We start from the raw sequence: 22207 nt of genomic DNA on the forward strand, positions 1-22207 counted from the left end.
TTTTCTATAGGTGCTGTGAGATCTTTTGAATCCAGCTGAACTACTACCAACTTAGGTAGATGGGGCCTCAGTTTAATGTCTCATTCAAAGGAAGACACTCTCAGGTGTGCAGCACCTCAACCCCCTTATAATACACTGCAGTATTAGTAATCTGTCTTCCTGGTATGAGAATATAACCTACAGCCTTCTGCACCCAAGGTGAATGTTTTACCCGTTGCACCACTGACACTGCAAACGAGACATGGTCACTCACCACCTTAATTGTTGATGGAACAAGAATGTAAATCAGATAACCTACTTCATCTACATTATTTATGCCTGAAAATCAATTTAAAGTTACAAAGAAATCAACAGAGTTATAAAAATGACTGTGGTAGAAACTGTAGATGTGTATTAAACACTCAGCCATATGAGAAAAGGAATCCAAAATAGAGGCCAGACTGATATCACTGCTTACTTACAGTCTGGAGACAGCGTAAGAATCCAGAAACCATGGTACAGTCAGAAGCCTAAGGTTGTAGGTGCAAGACAGCTGAACCAATGTTTTCCTCACTATCTGCGGACAGCTGTCAGCTATAGAGAATGAATTGCGGATATTTGTACCTAACGTACATCAGAGTCCAACGTCTAAGAAGATAAGCAACCAAAAGTATCATAGTCATTCCTTTCACACTAAAACAGACATCAAATGCTTTGCTAGCCAAGATTTGCAGAGTGAAACTTATACTGTTTTTCAAAATGAAGCTGTGAGCAGTGCAGCAGACACTCTCAAAAGCAAAATGATTCAGGAAAAACTGCAAGAAAACCTCAGCCAAGTTAGAGTTTTCACTGTGTTATTCCTTAAACCTCCTGTAATGGAGGCCCATGGGATATATGCAAATGATCCCTTAAAGGCATGCAGTGTTTCATCTACATGGCTTTCAAATGCCCATGACATTTGACTATTTAAGTCTTTATAGGTACATTCAGGGCAAAAAAAAGCTAAACCCCACTAGCTGTGGACATGCATGTTTCAGCCTTTTTAGTGACGTCATCAGAACAGCTTAAGTGGATTGTTTGGCTAGACTTAACTATTCCAAGCTTTCAAATACCTAGGGAACAACTCACTGTATGTCCTTAAGGGATCATTTAAATATATCACATGGGCCTCCGTTACTGGAGTTATCTGCGGTGGTGCAGCGGTAGCATTGTTGCCTCACAGCAAGAGGTTCGCCTGTTCAATTCTCGGCTGGAGTGTGGGGAGTGCCTTCTGTGTGGAGTCTGCATGTCCTCCCCGCGGTTGGGTGGGCGCTCGAAAGACATGCGTAAATGGGTGTGCTGGCACCTTGGCGTTCGTGAAAATCCACTGCCAATCATTAGCGGACTGGAAGTCCACTGTGGCGACCCCTAACCGGGAAAAGCCGAAAGACAAACAACAACACAGTGAAAACTCTAGCTTAGTTTTATTTGCCTAAATGTATCCATAAAGACTTAAAATGTAAACAGTCATGTGCATTCAGAAGCCATGTAGCTGAGACACTGTATGTCCTTAAGGATTTTTTTGCATATATATTCTATCTCTAAAATTTCCTTGTAATTAATGGAAGAATCATATATGCTACTAGTATGATTTAATTTCTTTTACATTAAATAATATTAAAAAAGCTTCTTTTGAAATACCTGAATATAGTCCAATACAACATTTCAATCTACATTACTAGTGCTGAGGAAAAATGGGTATGCCCTCTAAAATTTCTTTTTTATTAGTGAAAGAATCATATATGCTATCTAGAATTATTTATATTGTCCTTGAATTTGAATGCCATGTTGTTATTTGCATTCTTGGATCTAGCATTATTATAAAATAAATATTTTATTGCTGGGCAATTGTTCTTTATTGTTAAAGGGTATGTGTGTCTAAATGTGCCTATTGCATACAAAGTATCACTGCAGCCCATGCCCATATAAATGCAAAACCTTTTTTTAGTTTATGGCATGCATGCTATTGATATTTAGGTTCAGACTATCAGTTAGCTCCTAGGTGAAAAAAATAATATAAACTGATATATATATATATATATATATATATATATATATATATATATATATATATATATATATGGATCTGGTACATTTCATCGAAAGCACATTTCACCAAATTTCATTCCACCAAAACAAAATCCCCGAAAGCACAAATCACCGAAAACTCATTTAGCCGAATTTCATTTCACCAAAAATAGTAGTGGCAGTGTATATCCCCTTTTCCACACTGTAGTGAGATCCTGGAATTAGAATATATAGCTGGGGGGATGTGGGGGGTACAGCTATGCTTCTCACACCCCCCCAATGTGAGGGGCTGTGCCCCCCACACCCACCAACTATATATTCTAACTTCAGAATTGCACTACAGTGGGGAAAAGGGCATATACACTGCCACTACTATTTTCAGTGAAATGAAATTCAGCAACATGAGTTTTCAGCGATTTGTGCTTTCGGTGATTTGATCTTGCTGACATAAATTTTGGTGAAATCTGCTTTTGCCGAAATGGACCAGACCCATATATATATATATATATATATAAACTAAATAAATATATATATATATATAAAAAAACACACGCACACACACGCACACACACACACACACACACACACACACACACACACACACACACACACACACACACACACACACACAAAATAATAAATAAGCAAAATAAGAAAACAAAAGGAGAAAACTGAAAAAGAGAAAAAAGACATAATAAAATACTCACATTAAATGTAGAGAATGTCAGGCAGTGAACATATCTATGTGTGTTAAAATTCTTAACTAATTATACCTTAAGCAATGAGATCATCATGGGTCTCATGGGCTGAATTAAGTATGTGTAGAACACTATTCCAAATAATTTTCAGCTTAGTTAGGAGTACTATGAGAAATTTTATACTTATTTGTCATAAAATATTCTGCTGTTAGACAAAGAACATTTACTATTTTTTTAATATCCTCAAGCGGAAAGTCATCAAACACACTACATTAATAAAATCTAAAGAAAGACATTTCTTATGAATAGCAGCTGAAAATATTAAGGCACTGTCCTTGCTTTTCAGGAACACAATGATAACTGAAAATAGAATATTTGTCATTTATGTTGAATGAAAAGATTGGAGACATTTGCCAAATGAATAGAACTTTTAGTTTCCTCTACTAAAACATCTATGTAACACTTAAAAAAGGGAAGTATTCCTACTTTCAGGCATTCCTATAATACATTAGTTTTTCCATCTCAGATGGGTCTCATGATCTAACATTTTGGACCTCATATCTTTTTGGGGTTTTTGCACAGAGACATTTGTTCTTTAAGCTGTACATTTTGAATGTCAGAGCTATAATGCTGATAAGACCATTCTTTTTTGTCTTTAGTATAAATTATTATGTTTTGGATAAATTACCAATTCCGGAGACAATTTCTCTTGTGCCCTGCATTATCAGTTTTAAATTTGATAATTTGTCAGACACAACCTGGATCTTATCAACTGCTTGTAATCCAACCAATTGTCACAGCAGAATTGTCAGTGTATTGTATCAGCTTACAGTATACTACTGGATATAGTGCAAATCTTTGTGGGTGGACGACTCAGATAAAGACAGATTTGACTTCATTAATCTAATATCCTGAAACTGGTACATCATTTACTATGTGTGTTGATAGCTCTGAAATAATGGTGCATTCCTTTTGAGTTTTAATGAAAGAATTTTGTCTACTCCCGCACAGATTTTTTGTGAAAGATTAGCAAACATTTTGAGAGGTTCAGACATGAATACTAGGCTAACTTTTCTAAAAGGCCATTTTTAAGCCTAGCCAGTAACTGGATGTCAGAATCAAACCCTATACTTTGTGTCTCTGAGGTGAAGACCTTAACCATTATGTCACACCAACCCAAGTTAGACCATCAGTGATACCAGAATTGTATTTTGGGGACCTCAAGGGACTATGACATCTTCGGTATTTGGCAACTATTTTTATAATTACTTTATATGGTTTTCTTAATTTAAAAAAATTAGCATCAGTGAATTTAAACCTGATGAGAAATACCAAAGAATAAAATTAAGGAGTAGCTGTGAATGCCAAGCAAGCTCTGCACTACAACTTTAAATTCTGCAGTGACGATGAAGACATGCACACTGAGTATATTACATCATGTGCTGATAACCAAACAGTACACCAGTCTGGTATCTACTGAAGACTACTACATCACTGTAACAACTCAGACTTCAAACTACCTCTCTCATTTTTCTTCTAAGGCTGTTCCTTCTACCCAATACATTTAGAGTCACAGAGGTAAGTGGTGCAGGAAATAATTGTTTTTTTTTCATATTTTTGTCAAAGTTAGGATTTGCATATTGCAAGCTTTGTATTACATTGGAAAAAGGTGTTTCTGCATTCACTGTTTTGACATGAAAGCAATACAAATAGAGAAGAAAACACAAGATTGCATGTATATTTGTGTGTATATCTTTATATATATATATATATATATATATATATATATATATATATATACACATTACAAGAGTCCAATTCAGTGAAACTGCAGAAGACTGAAAATTTTAAAAAGCCGAATTCCATATAAGCAAAAATAAGCTACTTATTTGTAAGAAAGTGTGATCTTGGAGTTGGTATATTTAATTTGTGTGGGTGGGGAAGTGTGATCTCGGAGTTGGTATATTTAATTTGTGGGGGTGGGTGGTGAGTGGGGGTTGTCCCCCTGCAAAAACAAAGGAAGAAAAATATTTGTAGTCTGTTTTCTATTTTGAAATGTCCTTTTAACCTGTAAATTAATGAGGCTATGCTCAGTTGTGCTTAGATCAGCATGCCAGGTATCTTTCTAATACAATGTTTATGTTATGTTCTTTTAAACTGGTAAAGAATTATAGGAAATGTCACTTGTGCAACATTGCGATTGCGGTTTAGGGTGACATATTTTATAATATTAGTATACTGTAGGGCTTTTACTTTGTTTTGCATACAAAGATAGGTTGATGGATTGTTTGGAGATGTCCAGGGAGCAGTTTTCGCTTATATGGGATTTGGCTGTTTAAATTTTCGATCTTCTTCAGTTTTGTTGAATTGTTCTTGGTAATATCACATTTGTTGTTATGGGTTTTTGCTCATATGAAGTAGACCCATATCTCTCTCTCTCTCTCTCTATATATATATATATATATATAGATATATATATATATATATAAAATATATATAAATATAAGTATATAGATATGATATATATATATATATATATATATATATATATATATATATATATATATATATATATATATATATATAGATATATACTAGCAAAATGACAATACATCAGAAATGGAGATGTCAACATGCTAATAGACATGCACCAAGAAACAGCCTAGGTGGATGCAAAATTTAAAACAATTAAAAACAAAATTATAATTTTTTGTAGTGGAGCAAGCACTCTTGCACCCCCCTGTGTGTGTGTGTGTGTGTGTGTGTGTGTGTGTGTGTGTGTGTGTGTGTGTGTGTGTGTGAGGATTGTGCTGCTAATTATATATAGAAAATCTGTGCTTGCACAAACCTGGGATAAGGGCATGTTCCCTAACTGCAAAATCTCTGTGATCTCAGACACCTAAAAATCATAATCTGTTGACTAAATGGCTGTCGACCCAATACAAATGGGAATTGTTATGGCTAGGCTTGTATAGGCGGTAGGGCTAATAGCCTAGTACCAACCTATGAAGCTATTTGCAGGAAATGAATATGCATGTATATATATATATATATATATATATATATATATATATGGATCCAATTCTAAATCTCGAAAAGCTAAAAAAATCGAATTTCAAAAGATTGAGTCCAAAATCTTGAAAGCTCAAAATTCTGAAAACTCAAAATACTGAATCTCATAATATCGAAAAAATAAAGGACACCAACACTTACTATACTCCAGCACAAGTACATACAGAAACAAATAAAAGACAAACCATATTAGTCTACTACAACTATAAGCAGGGGGGCAAGCCCCCCTGCACCCCTCACAACCCCTGCTACATAAATATATCAAGTCCGAAATCACACTCCATGGAAGAAAATGGCAAACATACCATTATGTGCTTCATGACAGCCTATTGTAACCTTAGTCATGTTCCCTTTTAATTTGCTACACAACAACACAATTCATCTTAGTGTAGTGATTGTACTATTAGGAATTGCATAACACATAGCACTGATAGACAAAGGAAGGACCTTTAGGCACATGAGAGGGAACTAAATATGTGAAGTATCTATGAGACTGAGCAGTTGCAGTTGTTTTTTAGACTATTTTTGGCTCCCTAAAACTGACCATCAGATGCTACCAGAGCCTGTCCTCATCCACTGGGTCTATCAAAGCTCTTCCCTTCACTGGACTCTATCTAACCTGTTTTTGAGGCCTGTGAGAAGACTGAGATGCCGAGGTCAGTGTCAGTGATGCTGGGGAGGATTTTCACTTTAATTTCCATCTTGTTACACTTGTCCAGTAATACCCTGTGGCTGGGATGTACAATGGGCATCTGTGCTGGTCTAATCCTCACGTCATCAAGGAATTGACATCAGCAAGCAATCCCATCCACCCCACCCTCCCACGTTCAGAACTGAGTACTGCTACCTCCATGGTTTTCATCAAGGAAGTCAAACTGTGCATGTGTACCCCACTTGTGCACATCTCCCTCCTCCCCCAGGATGGGCACATCCATCTTTCATGCCTATTCTGTCAAGTGCCTGAGCTGATATTTGAACTTGGGACTAAAAACCAGATACCAAAAGAAAAAAATAAGCCGAAAACTGTGCAAAACGTATGGATACACTCAATTAGTTGAAATAAGGAACACTTTAATAATAACGTTTAAGCACGTTCATCTCCAAGGGAGACTTCATCAGAAATGGAAACAGAACTACTCAGTTAATAACATTTAAATACTAAAAATGTCATGACATCACAATCAATGAATTTAAAGAAATATAGTCATAAAATTTCGTAAAATTCAAACCAATATAAACTTCAATATGATAAAAATTCTATGTTTCACATAATATGATGCAATACTACACAACTATTGAATTCATATAAAAAGTATATATATATATATATATATATATATATATATATATATATATATATATATATATAAATTATATTGCATCTTCATAAAATGCATCAATATGTATATAAAGTGCATCAACTTGTTCCTATAACATGTATATCTAATTAAATTAAATTGTATATCAAATTCACACTGTATAAGGAATCAAATGAAATTACATTCTATTAGCTCTTTCCGACAACATAGGTGCCAAAGATACATAGTCATTTAAACCTGGTGTAAACATAGCTGCCAATCTAAATTGCTACTGGCTCTCTTTCTTTTTTAGGGTATTCTTCCAATCACCCTCTCTGGGGTTAATATATACTATTTCCAGAATACCGAACACAAATTTTTCAAACTTCTCACAAACAATAGAATGTCTGTATAAAGCATTAGTAATTTTTAAATGTTTTTACATCATTTAGGTGTTTGTATATTCTATTTTTTAACATACGTTCAGTTTTACCTACATAAAAATGTCCGCTTGAGGTATACCAAGCCAAATAAACCACTCCTCTTGTGTTACAATTACCCTTTTTGAAAATTATTTTACTCTTAATATTGTTGTTTAGAACTATACTAGATTCCTCAATTATATATGAACAATATGCACACATGCCACATTGCTTAGTTCCTTGTATAACTTTACTGGTATTGTCTATTCTATATTCCAATAACTGTTTAACATTGTAACCCACTTTGTTGATAAACCTAGGTTTATTACCTACTTTCTCTAAAATTTCCTTCTTAGTCCTAAAAATGTTCCAGTTTTTCCTCAAACGCTTCCCAAACCAATTTAGTATTCATGTTGTATTGTAAAATACAAGCCTTACTAAAATTTTCTAATCTAGGACTATTTTCATTTCCACTTTTCTGAACTTCCTTGTCTGAACAAGCACCAAGTAAAGGTTTGTATTTAATCCCCCATTGATTGTATACTTCTTGAAGAATATTATCTAAAAACTTTTGTGGATAATCCCTCTCTAAAAACATATTGGAAATAGTATTAAATTCTCTAACTAAATCTTCTTGACAAGAAGTCATCTGGGCCACCCTAATATCTTGTCCTTTAACTATACTAATTTTTTGTCCCAACGGGTGTTCACTTTCGAAGTGTAAATAAGCATTGCAAAAAGTCTTTTTTCTGTATACCAAAGATTTAAATCCTTCTTTTTCTTTTGAAATTGTTGTATCCAAAAAATTAATGGAATTCTTATTATACTGATACGTAAAATCCAAAAAATGGGTACTAGAATTTAGATAATCTATACATTTAGGGATGTCACCCTCCATACCTGTCCATAGAATAAAAATATCATCCAAATAACGTAAATACAGTTTTATACTACCCCAATAGGAACCCCTAATGACATATTTGTCCTCCCAACCTAACAAAACAAGGTTGGCATAGACAGGTGAGCATGCTGCTCCCATGGGGACATCCCTTATTTGTTGGTAATATTCACCTTCGAACCAAAGACAGTTGTTTTCTAATACTATGCCCATGAGTTAACAAATAAGTTTGACCATATCATTCTCTAATCTTGAATATTGAAAAAGTACCTCTTCAAATAAGGTCAGACCTTCTACTTTTGGAATACTAGTAAAAAGATCTTTTATATCCACAGTAAGGAAGACAACATCACTGGTAAATAATTCTTGTTTAATACCCTTCAAAAATTCCCAAGAATCTTTAAGTAGATGTGAAACATTATGAATAACATGTTGTACACAAGAATCTATAAATACAGTTAGAGGGTGGATTTTGGATCCCCTAGCAGCTACAATAGGCCTAAACGGTGGTTTGCTGATGTTTTTATGTATCTTGGGGATACCGAAAAAACAGGGACTACTGGCTCTTTTCTATATAAAAATTCATAAATGTCCTTGTCAATTCTGCCATCCAATAGATATTCTTCCAAGTAAGAATAAATTCTAGAATATGCTATATTTAACTGGTTTTTAGAAATTCCTATATAAGTACTATTATCAAATAATAAATTTAACATTTCATCCGAATAATCAATACTTCGGAATAACACCACTCCACCCCCCTTATCCGGGATCATGACTCGTATATTTTTATCTCTTCTTAGATCATTTAATAATTCATGTTCTCCATTGGTTAAATTCCAATTATTGTTGTTCTTGTGATGTTTGAAAATATTGTAAATATCTTCCATAACCAACGTCTCATATGTCTTAACCAAGGGATGTAGGGTGGGGTTGTATATACTTTTTTTCTTTGGTAATATATAAAAATGAGGAAAATTACCACTTTCAGTTTCTTGATGTTCTAAACTGATTTCTAAATTAAGTTTTCTGGTGTATAACTTCAAAGCTACTATATTATCAGCAACATCTCCTGGAGTTGAAGGAATAAATTTTACACCCCTAGAAAACAATTTAAAGTAATCATCCATAATAAACCTATCTGAATAATTATATATTGTAAACCCTTCTTTCTGGTGTACAATACAATCCTCATTGTCGAAAGAAGTATTGGAATTAATATAATTTAATAAAGATTTCTCTTGTGTGGGTAGTACTGTCTGCTGTACTCTCCTTTCTCTGTATAGTACTGTGCCAGTCTTTGTGAGCGTCTGACCCCTGGAAAATCCTCACCTTCCTGATGATGTGGGTTATTGGAATTTTCTTCGATATCATCCCATCCCACATTATTTCTCACTACATCACTATACCTAGGTGACATGTAACCAGTATCATGTCTCTCAGACAAATGTGATGGCAGTGCCTGAGACTTTCCTTGCCTAGCTTGGGAATATCTACCTAATTTATCTGCTTTATAAATATAAACTTGCTTGTTTGAATAACTTTTTTGGTCCCTTTCTAATTTACATTTTTTCTTTTGAAAAATACTATAACATCTTTTATCAACCTTATCTAAAATCCTAAAGTATAAAGCACTGTAATGGGAAAACATCAAGTCATTCTTAACTTTTTTATCCAAGTTCTGAACCTCTAATAATGTTTCTTCATTCTGTTTTTCATAATAATACAAGGTTTTTTTAATGAGTCCTAGACCTATTTCATCAAAATAATGTACATAGTCATTCATAACTTCCTCTGTATATGTAATTCCAGATGGGAATTTATAAATTCTTAAGCCTTGTAGCACAACACAATTTTTAAAAAAAGACACTGTTTAAAATATGCAATATCTATTTTAGTAGTTTTGTATTTAAACAGTCTTTTATCTAAATAATAAATCAAGTCTTTCAAAGAGACTGCGTTGTGTCCCTTGTCACGTATCAAAGGATAACTAGGATCATCCATACATGGACTTACTGTGTTGGAGAATAAATACTGTTTTGAAAAAACTTGTTCAAATCTATTATTAGCGTCCTGCTGCCCAACTGTATCAATCGTGTCCAAGCGTTCGTTGAAACGCTCATTACTAACATTCGTTCTACTGTTATTACGATTATCAGATACAGTACCTTGTTTTGAACGAACAGCTTGTGTGGAAACATTTGAACTGTTCAAACTCATGGCCATGGGAAATGTTTTGTTGCCAACTTTGTCCTTATTGTTCACTTCTTGTTCTGTATTTACCATAACCAGTTCACCATTGCATTGAGAAGAAGCTGCATTAATGTGACCTGTGCGACTAGCACTATCAACAAGACCGGAAGCAGCAACATTTGGTGGGTAATTTAAACCTGCCTTCATACATACACCATAGCCATTGTATCCAGGAGGTATAAAGTTAATCCGTTCGCCAATAAAGGAATGCCCAGTGGTAGCACAACTCTCCTTTTGTGTTAGAAGTTCCAGTAACTTAGTCAATTCACCTTTCAAATTATTAACTTCTCCACGCAGTTGTCTAATTTCCGCTCCAGTATCTTTGGCTAAAACGGTCCCGGACAAGTTTAAATCCTCCAGGGTATCCATAAACAAGTATTCGGAAATAAACCAAAACCAAAATTAACATGTGACTAAACGAACCAGATACCAAAACAAAAAAATAAGCCGAAAACTGTGCAAAACTTATGGATGCACTCAATTAGTTGAAATAAGGAACACTTTAATAATGACGTTTAAACGCTTTCATCTCCAAGGGAGACTTCATCAGAAATGGAAACAGAACTACTCAATTAATAACATTTAAATACTAAAAATGTCATGACATCACAATCAATGAATTTAAAGAAATATAGTCATAAAATTTCGTAAAATTCAAACCAATATAAACTTCAATATGATAAAAATTCTATGTTTCACATAATATGATGCAATACTACACAACTATTGAATTCATATAAAAAGTATATACAATATATATATAAATTATATTGTATCTTCATAAAATGCATCAATATGTATATAAAGTGCATCAACTTGTTCCTATAACATGTATATCTAATTAAATTAAATGGTATATCAAATTCACACTGTATAAGGAATCAAATGAAATTACATTCTATTAGCTCTTTCCAACAACATAGGTGCCAAAGATACATAGTCGTTTAAACCTGGTGTAAACATAGCTGCCAATCTAAATTGCCACTGGCTCTCTTTCTTTTTTAGGGTATTCTTCCAATCACCCCCTCTGGGGTTAATATATACTATTTCCAGAATACCGAACACAAATTTTTCAAACTTCTCACAAACAATAGAATGTCTGTATAAAGCATTAGTAATTTTTTGATTTTTTATATCATTTAGGTGTTTGTATATTCTATTTTTTAACATACGTTCAGTTTTACCTACCTAAAAATGTCCGCTTGAGGTATACCAAGCCAAATAAACCACTCCTCTTGTGTTAAAATTACCCTTTTTGAAAATTATTTTACTCTTAATATTGTTGTTTAGAACTATACTAGATTCCTTAATTATATATGAACAATATGCACACATGCCACATTGCTTAGTTCCTTGTATAACTTTACTGGTATTGTCTATTCTATATTCCAATAACTGTTTAACAGTGTAACCTACTTTGTTGTTAAACCTAGGTTTATTACCTAGTTTCTCTAAAATTTCCTTCTTAGTCCTAAAAATGTTCCAGTTTTTCTCAAACGCTTCCCGAACCAATTTAGTATTCATGTTGTATTGTAAAATACAAGCCTTACTAAAATTTTCTAATCTAGGACTATTTTCATTTCCACTTTTCTGAACCTCCTTGTCTGAACAAGCACCAAGTATAGGTTTGTATTTAATCCCCCATTGATTGTATACTTCTTGAAGAATATTATCTAAAAACTTTTGTGGATAACCCCTCTCTAAAACATCAAGAAACTGAAAGTGGTAATTTTCCTCATTGTTATATATTACCAAAGAAAAAAAGTATATACAACCCCACCCTACATCCCTTGGTTGAGACATATGAGAGGTTGGTTATGGAAGATATTTACAATATTTTCAAACATCACAAGAACAACAATAATTGGAATTTAACCAAGGGAGAACATGAATTATTAAATGATCTAAGAAGAGATAAAAATATATGAGTCATGATCCCGGATAAGGGGGGTGGAGTGTTGTTATTCCGAAGTATTGATTATTCGGATGAAATGTTAAATCTATTATTTGATAATAGTACTTATATAGGAATTTCTAAAAACCAGATAAATATAGCATATTCTAGAATTGATTCTTACTTGGAATAATATCTATTGGATGGCAGAATTGACAAGGACATTTATGAATTTTTATATAGAAAAGACCCAGTAGTCCCTGTTTTTTTTGATATCCCCAAGATACATAAAAACACCAGCAAACCACCGTTTAGGCCTGTTGTAGCTGCTAGGGGATCCAAAATCCACCCTCTAACTGTATTTATAGATTCTTGTGTACAACATGTTATTCATAATGTTTCACATCTACTTAAAGATTCTTGGGAATTTTTGAAGGGTATTAAACAAGAATTATTTACCAGTGATGTTGTCTTCCTTACTGTGGATATAAAAGATCTCTTTACTAGTATTTCCAAAAGTAGAAGGTTTGACCTTATTTGAAGAGGTACTTTTTCAATATTCAAGATTAGAGAATGATATGGTCAAACTTACTTGTGAACTCATTGGCATAGCATTAGAGAACAACTTTCTTTGGTTCGAAGGTGAATATTACCAACAAATAAGGGGTGTCCCCATGGGAGCAGCATGCTCACCTGTCTATGCCAACCTTGTTTTGTTAGGTTGGGAGGACAAATATGTCATTGGGGGTTCCTATTGGGGTAGTATAAAACTGTATTTACGTTATTTGGACAATATTTTTATTCTATGGACAGGTACGGAGGGTGACATCCCTAAATTTATAGATTATCTAAATTCTAGTACCCATTTTTTGGATTTTACATATCAGTATAATAAGAATTCCATTAATTTTTTGGATACAACAATTTCAAAAGAAAAATAAGGATTTAAATCTTTGAAATATAGAAAAAAGACTTTTTGCAATGCTTATTTACGCTTCGAAAGTGAACACCCGTTGGGACAAAAAATTAGTATAGTTAAAGGACAAGCTATTAGAGTGGCCCGGATGACTTCTTGTCAAGAAGATTTAGTTAGAGAATTTAATACTATTTCCAATATGTTTTTAGAGAGGGGTTATCCACAAAAGTTTTTAGATAATATTCTTCAAGAAGTATACAATCAATGGGGGATTAAATATAAACCTTTACTTGGTGCTTGTTCAGATGAGGAAGTTCAGAAAAGTGGAAATGAAAATAGTCCTAGATTAGAAAATTTTAGCAAGGCTTGTATTTTACAATACAACATGAATACTAAATTGATTCGGGAGGCGTTTGAGAAAAACTGGATCATTTTTAGGACTAAGAAGGAAATTTTAGAGAAGTAGGCAATAAACCTAGGTTTATCAACAAAGTGGGTTACAATGTTAAACAGTTATTGGAATATAGAATAGACAATACCAGTAAAGTTATACAAGGAACTAAGCAATGTGGCATGTGTGCATATTGTTCATATATAATTAAGGAATCTAGTATAGTTCTAAACAACAATATTAAGAGTAAAATAATTTTTAAAAAGGGTAATTGTAACACAAGAGGAGTGGTTTATTTGGCTTGGTGTACCTCAAGCGGACATTTTTATGTAGGTAAAACTGAACGTATGTTAAAAAATAGAATATACGAACACCTAAATGATGTAAAAAAAATCAAAAAATTACTAATGCTTTATACAGACATTCTATTGTTTGTGAGAAGTTTGAAAAATTTGTGTTCAGTATTGTGGAAATAGTATATATTAACCCCAAAGGGGGTGATTGGAAGAATACCCTAAAAAAGAAAGAGAGCCAGTGGCAATTTAGATTGGCAGCTATGTTTACACCAGGTTTAAATGACTATGTATCTTTGGCACCTATGTTGTTGGAAAGAGCTAATAGAATGTAATTTAATTTGATTCCTTATACAGTGTGAATTTGATATACAATTTAATTTAATTAGATATACATGTTATAGGAACAAGTTGTTGTACTTTATATACATATTGATGCATTTTATGAAGATACAATATAATTTATATATATATATATATATATATATATATATATATATATATATATATATATATACATATATATATATATATATATATATATATATATATACTTGTTATATGAATTCAATAGTTGTGTAGTATTGCATCATATTATGTGAAACATAGAATTTTTATCATATTGAAGTTTATATTGGTTTGAATTTTACGAAATTTTATGACTATATTTCTTTAAATTCATTGATTGTGATGTCATGACATTTTTAGTATTTAAATGTTATTAATTGAGTAGTTCTGTTTCCATTTCTGATGAAGTCTCCCTTGGAGATGAAAGCGCTTAAACGTCATTATTAAAGTGTTCCTTATTTCAACTAATTGAGTGTATCCATAAGTTTTGCACAGTTTTCGGCTTATTTTTTTTGTTTTGATATTTGAACTTGATTTGCTTGGGCTGTAGTCAGGACTCTATACTACAGGAATGGGTAACATATTAGTTTTAGAAGTAGGCAGCATTTAAAAACAAGGATTTGAGGCTGGTCCTCTTAAGATTTTATCTGGACAAATTAGGTAATCAGAGGCAGCTGTAGACAAATGCCTATAAAAGGTTGATTCACTGAATATATGACAGAAGTTGGTGTTTGACAGTCCAAAGGAGTCTGGAGTCTTTCTGCAGTAGAGTAAGCTCCACCAAGGCTGGAGCATTTGGCTCTGAGACAGGGAATCTTTGTCCTGATTTATAGAATTGCAGATGGAAGTCGTGGTTGGAATCTTGAGCCATACATTCTGTTAAGGAATAGTAAACCAGGGATGCTGGACTATAAAACTATCTGAGGTATTGATTGACAGAGTTTGTGCCAAATACTTGTTTTTGGCAGGCTTTTGTTTGCCAGTGAATGTTATTCACCAGAAGCTATAATGGTGTGTTAAAGACCTTCATTTAATGTGCCAGAGACTTATCTTCATACACCATAAGGCACCATTTGCTAATACATCCCACCTGTGAGTTCAAATTTCTGGTTGTGTATCTGAAAGACACAACTCAAAATAACTGCTACTGCTTGACAGTGCGATGTCTGGTGAAATAGACTTTGTGTTATTTTTCTTTACCCTGGGATTCTATTACTGTTACTGCTTACCAGGATGATACCTGGCAGAAAATACTTCTGTCTTAATTGAATTTTGACTGTTCATTAGACCTGGAGATAGTAGGAGCGAGAAAGAGTGAGGGAGAGAGAGAGGCTTTTAAGCTGTACTTTGACCTATTTAAAAACTATTGACAATTGACTGCAAGGTGTTACTGTTTTTCTCAGTACTTTTCTAACATAATGACACAGGAGAGACTTTTAATGCTGAAGTATTCTACGTAACTGATGTTGTTATATGTTACAAAACAAATTACTGAAGTTGTTATATCCTTTAAACCAGATGAAGTTTCAACTTTTTTATTATAAGTCTGTTGTTAGAAAGGCTTGCCTGTATTTTCATTTGCTATTGTAAAATATTTGTTTTAAAAGACAACTGTGATATTTGCAACATAGTATGGAAGAGGTTTCCAAGTAAAGTGTCCAAATGAATATAAATATTGTAAGTAATGTTTTATCTTGTATACAGAGTAGATAAAGTAGAAATGATTTGTAAATAAGAAGTGTTTCCTTTAGGCATATAACATAAATAAATGTATTTCTTAAAGAACAGAAAGAACTTCTGTTGTATCAGGCAGAGATGTAGTTATATAACTTTAAATAAAATGGCTATTTTAAGAGCAAAGAGAAACTTTGCTGTATAAGGTAAAGCAAGTTTGCATACTGAAACAATTAATGCCATATGAAAGTAGGGATAAAATAAACCCTTTCAGAGAGTGTCAATTACCCTTCTTGGAAGGGATTTGCATTTGGAGCAGTGCTTCTGGAAGAGAGAAAGCAAACTAAATAATAATTTGAAGAAGGCACTAAGAGAAGGATGGAGGTTGTGCTTGTTTGAGCAATTCAGGAGACAGAACTATTAAGAGGTAACTAAGACATAGAAAGAAAGATTTGTATACACACACACACACACACACACACACACACACACACACACACACACACACACACACACACAAACACACACACACACACACATATATATATATATATATATATATATATATATATATATATATACGGGTCTACTTTACATGGTCGATTCTTCAGAAAGTCGACTTTCATATGGCCGAGAACATATGATCGACTTTCGAAAAGTCATCCATGTAAAATAAACACATAACACACACCAAACACTTACCTTTCAACTGTTAGCAGGGGGGAAGCCCCCCTGCACCCCCTGTGGGGGTCTTCTCCCCCCCCACCCCCTGTAACTTAAATATACCAACTCCAAGATCGCACTACAGTGCTGAAGAGGAAATTTTCCCATTCCACACTGTACTGGGATAGCGGTTCCCCATGGTCGGCTTTTCGAAAGTCGATCATATGGTCTTGGCCATATGAAAGTCAACTTTCTGAAAAGTTGACCATGTGAAGGGGACCCAAATATACATATATACATATATATATATATATATATATATATATATATATGTAAAGAGAGAGAGATCCACTGAATGGTACTGTAACCCAGCTGTAATGAGATTGAAAGCACTTTTTGTGAATGTTTGTTAAATAATAATATATTTGTTTTTTTGGGGGGGGGAAATATATATATATATATATATATATATATATATATATATATATATATATATATATATATATATATATATATATATAAAATCCAATATGCACTAAATTGACACAAAATAAGGTCAAAAGCAGTAAAAGTTGACAGTAAAAAATGTTGAATATCAGACAGATGCAAGCAGGATGTCTTGTGCAAAAAAGTTTAAAAAAAATGGAGCACACAATATTTTTTCTTCAACTGTAGTGTGTTAGTGGAACTATTTTATCTAAGTAAGGGGAGGTTGCCCCCACATGGGATTGCAGAGGAGTTTACCCTCTGCAAAAAAAACAAACAAACAAAAAAAACATGTTTTGTTAAGGAGATTATCTGAAATTTTTTATGGGATTTCCCCACCAACAAATGCACATTGTATAGCCTTCCTTACTTTATGTGCAGAATTGAAATTTTAATAAATACCTGTTTTCATTTCTGTGAAACTACTTTTGTTTTATTTTTTGATGAACTGATGATATGATGCAATCTCTGATTTTGAGTTATTGGCTGTACTTGTACTTTTGTTCTTGATTACATGGTCAAAATGCAGACTGTGCTGTACAAGACTAACTATAACGACATAGTAATGGTGTGTCTACATAGCGTTATTTGCAAGCAAATTCACCAAGGTGTAGCTTCTCGAATGAGGTCACTATGTAACAATTTATAGAAGACAAAAATGTTGCATGCAATAAGTACACAATAAGAGTTTGGTTTTTGACAAATTCTGCCAATTTGTCTGTCATGCCAATATTAAACATATTTGTTTTTTCTAAACACATTACTTGTGACCTAGGCAAACTTACATTTATATAAAAGAAGCAAACCATATTAACAAGTTCACATTTACAAACATTATACATCACATATATTGTTAAGTATACTATAATCTAAGCAACATTACATTAATTATTCAGTTTTTGCCTTCTCTTAAATCTCATTTCTGCTCCAAACCCTTTTCCAAATGTATTGTTCCCACAATTTCCATTTTTTCCTGTATAATTTACTCTTACCCTTTTCTAAAGATCCCACTTCCTGCTCTTTTTTTCTGTTACAATATTCACTACTTCAAGTATAGTTTATTTAGTTATTTTCTAGTAATTGCTTTTTTGGCAGCCATCAGAATTAAATTTAGCAAAGCCTTAGTATGTCTATGCAACTGAGATCCTATATCTAAGCTGAAAAAATAATTTCCTTATTTCCACCAATTTGGTGCACCCAGTATTTCTGACAGAGTAGTCTGTAGGGAATTTTTTAAAACCTGCCAACTCATTACACTCCCAAATATATGTTCCCGATTACCTCTTTCTCCCCCATCACACATCTAACATTTGCAATCTACCTGAGGAAAAATTCTTTGGAGTCTGCTTGGAGTATGAAAATACGTATGCAAATACTTTCAAGCAAAATTCCTAACTCTTCTAGACTTTGTTGTATATTTGGGAGTTAAACATATATCTTCTCATTGTTTCCTTGTGAATTGCTTATCCACTCTCTCTTCCCAATCTTTTCTAGCCTCCTCTGAGTGATTCCTTTAGTTATAATACAATATTTTATATGCCCTACTAATTATCCCTTTTAGCAGCAGCCTCTGTCTAGATTTAGTTAAAAAACTCCACCAGTACTGGTCTTCCACTTAGGATTCTTCTATGCCATTTTCTTTGCCTATACCCATATATTGATCCTTGATAGAGAAGACAGTCTCTAGCCTGTATTCCAAATGTATTCTTGGTTTCTGTTCATTCTATTGTCTTTCCCTCCCTAATTATTTGCTCCCAATACTTTGGTTCCTTTACCAGTTTTCTCCAGCAAATTCCTGCCCCTCTTGCCTATTCTCTATAACTCTAATTGGAGTCATCCCTATTGGTGGAATCTCCTTTCTTCATTCCCGTGCTGACTTAATTCTTAGAATAGTTTCTGCTACTTTATGAATATAATAATTGGTATGGCTATCGTTATTCTCCTTAAGGATCTGCATCCAAAATCACACTCTTTAATTTCCTGAGCTTCTCCTCTGTATCATCATCATCCATTTTCACTTTATGCTTGCGCTATGTATAAAAGCCTTAACTATGTACCTCTAAAATACCCCTTCAAATCAGGTAGTCCCAATCCATCTTGTTCTATTGAAAGGATCACTTATCCTACTTGACTATTGCTTTCTTCCCCTCCCTGATATAATCCTTCAACCCTTTATTAATTGCTATCCACAACTCCTCCTGTGGTTGATAAAAATACTACTGACCTGAGTATAAAACTAAAGGGACAAAAACATTTTCACTGCTAGTGTCTTGCAATCCATATCCATAAACAAGAGCTTCCTGTTCATCAGTTTTTGTATTATCTTTTGTTTAGTCTTATCCTACATATCCTTAGCTGACATACCCCTAAGTACTTCATTTTATCATGTTCCCATAAATATGGTAATCGCTGGAACAATTTGTGTGGGGGTACATAGTTTACAGATTTAGCCTTTGTTTTTTCTTCATTACTTTTATATCCTGAAAAGACTTGAAACTGTCTCAGAATGTTTCACAACACTGAGATGTCCTTTTCTTGTTTTATCAGGCACAAAATAATATCATTTGCGAATAAAGCCAACTTTTCCTGATCACTATGCCAATTATATTCTTGAATTTCTGTGTCCCTTCTTTATTTGCCGGTGGTTATAAACATAACACAAATAACAAAGGGGAAAGAGAACACCCCTTCCTTGTTCCTCTGTTCAGACAGAACTTATCAGAGAGGAACTCCCCCACACTTTAATTTTCACCTCCAATCCCTCATATATCCTCCTAGTTAACCTTATTATTGTATCAGAGAATGCAAATGCTCTCTTTGTCCTACTTGTAAAATCCCAGCTTACTCTGTTAAATGTTTTCTTTGCATCAAGGGCCACCAACAGTAATGATATTTTCAGTACTTTTCTGTTATCGGGGCAACAGCTGTAATATGCATTTGGAATGTTAGCCTGTGGTCACAAAGATCATACTGCTGCCACTGATGTTTATAAAACAACTTAGATTGCCCTTGTAGACTGCCACCGAATGTAGTATTTACTGAAATTATTTGACAGAAAAGTTCCAAATAATATAGGTACAACTCTACCGGGGATATGTTTGACTACTTCGATGGCTTTGGTCATAGTCAGCGTCTGTCATGGTTTTGTGGAAGCCTTTCTCAGTCTCTGTCTCTGTCTCTTCAGTGGCAGACTTCTGAAATACCACAACTACTTTTTCAGGGGCTGTGTTATCAGTTCTATCACTTTCAGCATTATGACCTGTGAACACTTCTTCTGCTAGTTGGTTTCAGCCATTTACTTTGTACTTTTGTGGATTCCAGTGTCCTTTGGCTGCTAAGGTTTTGACATTCTTGTGTTCCGCATCCGGCGATATTAGTTAACATGCTCCCATTATCCCTCGCACTCCCCACAGACCCACGTACTTACACATGCATTTCTGAAGCAGCCAGGTATGTTATGTTGACATTACTACTTTGCAAAGTATGAACTGGGGAAATGGGAGAAAACACAGATGCACACAAACCCAGGTAGGGCCTGATCTTCCTTTCAGAATTTTCTTAGCTCCATCCTGGCTTAAGGAACCTGTACTATTCCTGTGGTTCAACAACAATCTCGAGTACAGATGAGACCACAAGTGTAGGTATGCTCTGCAGAGACATAGTTTTTCATGGTAAAGAAAGGAAGGTGTTACTTGGGTCAGTGTCTTTCAGTTATCTACTTTGGGTATTGAATTCACTATGAAACTCCAGCCAAGGTTGCTTCCTTCTGCATCTTCTACAGATTTTCACATGCGACAGCATGTTAACATTCCCACCGCTCATGACAGCTGTTGCCCCGATAATGGAAAAGTACCATATTTTCTTAAAAAACTTATTTTATTTCTTCCAAAAGCCTTGTCCCCCCTCAAAGACATCTTTAACATTTCCTCTCTTCATAACATTAATATTGAAGTGGTATCCCATTCCAAGATACTTAGTGTTATAAATGATGATCAAATTAAATTTGACTTCCACATTCATAACGGTATAAAAACTTCTCATCAGAATCTAGGTGTGCTGTACAGGTTATTTTTAACAACAATTCTAGAGTAACAATTGCCACATTCCATCCTTATTTTATACCTCCCCCCATTCTAACCAACATATAGACCTCTCTTCAAACTAAAATGAAACTCTTCTACATCACCCCACCTCAAGTTTACACAACTCCTAGTCAAAAAAATATATTTCAACCATCATACTGCCCTGCAGCTGGCACCTTTTTAGTTCTTACCTGACTAATCATTCTTTATGCTTATCTGAAAAATATCTCCTGAAACACCTACAACCCCCAGAAAATCTACAGGACAATCCCTATACTCATACTCAATAGCAAAGGCCTGGAATTCCCTCTCCCTGAACATCAGGTTAATACCTAGTTTTCCACTGTATAAAAACTCCTTAAAATCATTCCTTCTTAGCTCTCACCTATGCACCTGCATCTCACCTGGATAACTATTCCCATAATATTTCATACCATACTTTTTCTTCTTACATTATTTTATGTCTTATCTCCTTCTCCTTCCATTTTTTTTCCCTTTTCCTTTTACCTCCTAACTTCCCAGCTCCTAATTTGTTCTAGTTCCCCCTTTCAATCATCAAGTCTGTCCTTCCCTCCCAATTCTATACTTTTTCATCTTCTTCATGTCTTTCCTGAAATATTGCCTTCATACTCCTTATTTACTTAACCATTTTTTATCACTATGCCTTTTTTAATTCTCACTTAATATGCTATACTTCTGGTACCACTGAAAATACCTTTTATCTGTATACACATTGACATTTTTATTATTTTCATGTTTGATGTAACTTAACT

The sequence above is a fragment of the Protopterus annectens genome, chromosome 17.part0 (genome assembly GCF_019279795.1).
Source record: "Protopterus annectens isolate FY-2018-M chromosome 17.part0, PAN1.0, whole genome shotgun sequence".
Lineage (NCBI taxonomy): Eukaryota > Metazoa > Chordata > Ceratodontiformes > Protopteridae > Protopterus > Protopterus annectens.